The sequence below is a fragment of the Nicotiana tabacum genome, chromosome 22 (genome assembly GCF_000715075.1).
Source record: "Nicotiana tabacum cultivar K326 chromosome 22, ASM71507v2, whole genome shotgun sequence".
NCBI lineage: Eukaryota > Viridiplantae > Streptophyta > Magnoliopsida > Solanales > Solanaceae > Nicotiana > Nicotiana tabacum.
In genome coordinates this window covers 171,157,865-171,162,681 of record NC_134101.1, presented here as the reverse complement: position 1 = coordinate 171,162,681, position 4,817 = coordinate 171,157,865, and positions in this window count along the sequence as shown.

Here is a 4,817-nt window from a genome sequence, read left to right as displayed (position 1 = left end):
ATGCTGACTGAATGGAAAAAGTTCAGTTTAGGGTTTAAAACCCTAATGCTGACTAAATGGAAAAGTTCAGTTTAGGGTTTAAAACCCTAATGCTGACTGAAAGGAAAAGTTCAGTTTAGGGTTTAAAACCCTAATGCTGACTGAATGGAAAAAGTTCAGTTTAGGGTTTAAAACCCTAATGCTGACTAAATGGAAAAGTTCAGTTTAGGGTTTAAAACCCTAATGCTGACTAAATGGAAAAGTTCAGTTTAGGGTTTTAAAATCCTAACGCTGACTAAAGGAAAAAGTTCAGTTTAGGGTTTAAAACCCTAATGCTGACTGAGTGGAAAAGTTCAGTTTAGGGTTTAACCCTAATGCTGACTGAATGGAAAAAGTTCAGTTTAGGGTTTAAAACCCTAATGCTGACTGAATGGAAAAAGTTCAGTTTAGGGTTTAAAACCCTAATGCTGACTAAATGGAAAAGTTCAGTTTAGGGTTTAAAACCCTAATGCTGACTGAATGGAAAAATTTCAGTTTAGGGTTTAAAACCCTAATGCTGACTAAAGGAAAAAGTTCAGTTTAGGGTTTAAAACCCTAATGCTGACTGAATGGAAAAAATTCAGTTTAGGGTTTAAAACCCTAATGTTAACTAAATGGAAAAGTTCAGTTTAGGGTTTAAAACCCTAGTGCTGACTGAGTGGAAAAGTTCAGTTTAGGGTTTAACCCTAATGCTGACTGAATGGAAAAAGTTCAGTTTAGGGTTTAAAACCCTAATGCTGACTAAATGGAAAAGTTCAGTTTAGGGTTTAAAACCCTAATGCTGACTAAATGGAAAAAGTTCAGTTTAGGGTTTAAAACCCTAATGCTGACTAAAGGAAAAACTTCAGTTTAGGGTTTAAAACCCTAATGCTGACTAAAGGAAAAAGTTCAGTTTAGGGTTTAAAACCCTAATGCTGACTGAATGGAAAAAGTTCAGTTTAGGGTTTAAAACCCTAATGCTGACTGAAGGAAAGAGTTCAGTTTAGGGTTTAAAACCCTAATGCTGACTGACTGGGGACAAAGTTCGAGGATACTAACTGACCTCTTTTTTTGAATTTTCTTATTTTAGTAGAAGATAAAAGGGAGTCTCGTGGAAACTTACCTTTCGAGTGAATTCCTTATTGCCAAAATATTTCTTGTACCCATGTACCTTCTTCTTTAGGTGACACCTGCTTCTTGCACGGTTGTCCTAGATCATACCTGTTTCACCTTTTTAGACAAAGAACAATTGTTAGTTCGGAAATGGCGGTTGGTTCGGTGACCTTGATCGTTCTAGTTGCTTTGTTGCGTCCTTATTTCTGTTGCGAAGTTCTGCCATTGATTGGATTCAAATGGCGAAACCCTTGTATTTCCAGATTCTGTGATGATTTGCCTCGTAAGGCTGTCCCGTTTCGTTTGGAGATTCTCAACGGGGATTTTATTGGGGGTATTCTATGGGGATTTGTACAAAGGGAAGCTCTGTGAGGAAATATTTACAAAGTGGATTCTTTGTGTGAATTTTTGTACAACAGGGACATACTGGGGATTTGTTTCAAAGCGGACTTTCCAGGATTTGTTGGGGTAAGCTTGTTGGGGAAATTTTTTACAAAGGGACTTGCTGGGGATTTGCTGGGGAAATCCTTCTTTTTATTTATTTATTTATTATTATTATTATTATTAACAAAGGGAAGACCTTGTGGGGATCTGTACAAGAGAGAAAATCTATGTGGATTTTGCTGGGGCAGACTCTTTGGGGAATATTTACGCAGTGGATTCTTTGTGCGGATCTGTACAAAGGGAAGCCCTGTGGGGATTCGTACGAAGCGGACTTGCTGGGGAAATTTCTCTCTTTCTCTTTACCTCGAACTCAGTCACACATCATGATTCATCAGGTTTGGACAAACGTACCAACGAAACGAGGTGTTTTCCTTCATGAAACGGAATTCCGTGAAACCAAACCTGCCGCCTGTCCTTTCCGGTATATCTGGAACTTGGGGTTAAACATGAAAGGGATTTGAAGAAAAACAAAGAAAGGAGAAAGCAAATTTTAGGAAAGGAGTGTCTCTTTCGGGACGAGAAAGACTTATCTGAGGAAGACAATGCCGGCTTTAAATGGACATGACATGCTCTTTGGACTGGATGCCTGACCTTCAATGAACTTGCGTTTCCCTGAACCAAAACGGATCTGTGATTCCAAACCGGTGGACCTTTGCCGAGACCTCCTTGGGTGGTGTCATTCTTTCGGCCAACAGCGCCCTTTGCGGGTTTTCGCTGGCTGACCTCTCTCATTTCTCTTCCTGTCATTGCTTGATAGCACTCTTTGCAAGTTTTTACTAAACAAGCTCTCTCATTTTGGTTTCTCTACTCCCGTCGCCTCGCGGTGCCCGAAGTTTTTCACCGACGAGACTCTCTCATTTTATCTCTCTCAATTTAGAGTGTGCCGGCCTCCATTCGTGATGCTTCTTGGCTTCCCGCTATCTTTGGTAATTGATCTGAGGGCTTGTACTTGGTAAAGAGAGGCAAATGATACTAACTTCTAAACCGCTTGACATGCCCCGGTTTCAATTTTAGGGTAAATGGGATTTTATTGTTGGTGTGACTGAACCTCAGGGAGAGGCTGCCTACGTATCCTTTCGGAATCAAGTCAAACGTAGTTCAGGCCTCAATCAATGTTTTGTTTTGTTTTTTTTTGTTTTTTTTTCGTTTTTTTTTTGTTTTTGTCTTTTTTTTTTGTTGTAAGCGGCTCAAAGGCTTGTAGAGAGAGTTGATAGTGGGAATAAAACCTTCAGCATTTCAAATGTGTCAGGATCGCCGAGGCGTCACTCAGACGTAGTATCTCTTGACTGCATCTGCATTTACTGCTGTTTCGGGGTCATTTCCTTCGATATCACCTAGATACAATGCTCCTCTCGGCAATATTTTCCTGATGATGTATGGGCCTTTCCAATTTGGAGCAAATTTCCCTTTTGCTTCCTGGTGATGTGGCAGAATACGCCTCAGTACCAGCTGACCTACTTTGAAATTCCTGGGTCGGACTTTCTTGTTGTAAGCACGGGCCATTCTTCGTTGGTACAACTGTCCGTGACAAACCGCGGCCATTCGCTTTTCATCGATCAAAGTCAATTGCTCTAATCGAGTCTTGACCCACTCGTTGTCTTCGATTTCTGCTTCAACAATGGTTCGAAGCGAAGGGATTTCTACTTTTGCTGGTATCACAGCCTCGGTCCCATAAACCAAAAGATAAGGAGTTGCTCCTACTGACGTGCGTACCGTAGTACGATATCCCAACAATGCAAATGGTAACTGCTCGTGCCACTGTCGGGAACTTTGGATCGTTTTCCTCAAAATCTTCTTGATGTTTTTGTTCGCCGCTTCTACAGCACCATTGGCCTTTGGCCGATAAGGAGTAGAATTCCTATGCGTTATTTTGAATTGCTCGCATACATCTCCCATCAAGTGACTGTTCAAGTTTGTTGCGTTATCTGTAATGATAGTCGCAGGAATACCGAAACGACAGATAAGATTTGAGTGTACAAAATCCACTACAGCTTTTTTAGTGACCGACTTGAGAGTGACAGCCTCTACCCATTTTGTGAAGTAGTCGATGGCAACCAGTATAAATCTGTGTCCATTTGAAGCCTTTGGCTCGATTGGTCCAATGACGTCCATGCCCCAGACGACAAATGGCCAAGGCGCAGACATGGGATGCAGTTCCGTGGGAGGTGCATGAATCAAATCACCGTGCACCTGACACTGATGACACTTCCGAACGAAGCTAAAGCAGTCCTTTTCCGTGGTCATCCAGTAATAACCTGCTCGAAGGATTTTCTTCGCTAAGACATACCCGTTCATGTGAGGTCAGCACACACCTGCGTGTACTTCGTGCATGATCTTTCTCGCCTCCTCGGCATCGACACATCTTAGTAGGTTGAGGTCTGGGGTCCTCTTGTACAACAATTCACCGCTCAGAAAGAAACCACTTGCATGCCGCCTAATGGTTCTCTTTTGATCTCCAGTAGCATGTTCGGGGTATTCTTGCGTCTTCAAGAACCTCTTGATGTCACGGTACCAAGGCTGCGTATTTGATCCCGCCTCGATTACATTGCAGTAACCGTGTCTTTCCCTGATTTGGATTTCCAAAGGATCGACGTGGGCGTTGCCCGGGTAGGGTAGCATTGAAGCCAGAGTAGCAAGTGCATCCGCCAGTTCATTGTGACACCTCAGGATATACCTGAACTCTATTGATTTAAAACGCTTGCCGAGGTCCTCCACGTGCTGTCGGTAAGGGATAAGTTTGACATCCCGAGTTTCCCATTCACCTTGGGCTTGCCGGATAATCAAGTCAGAATCTCCCATAATCAGTAAGTCTTCGACATCCTGATCGATCGCCATATGCATGCCCATGATGCAGGCTTCATACTCAGCTGTATTGTTTGTGCAAAAGAAACGCAGTCTAGCTGTGGCGGGATAATGCTGACCCGAAGGTGAGATCAAAATTGCCCCGATCCCTACACCTTTGGCATTCACGGCTCCATCAAAGAACATCTTCCAAACATGAGCATCCTCCGATACCACTTCTATGGTGTTTACTTCTTCATCTGGAAAGTAGGTACTCAATGGCTGGTATTCTTCATCGACCGGATTTTCGGCCAAATGATCTGCTAGCGCCTGGGCTTTCATTGTCGTGCGAGTGACATAGACTATGTCGAATTCAGTAAGCAAGATTTGCCACTTGGCCAGTCTCCCAGTAGGCATCGGTTTCTGAAATATATACTTCAAAGGATCCAACCTGCTTATGAGGAAAGTAGTGTGAGTTTGGA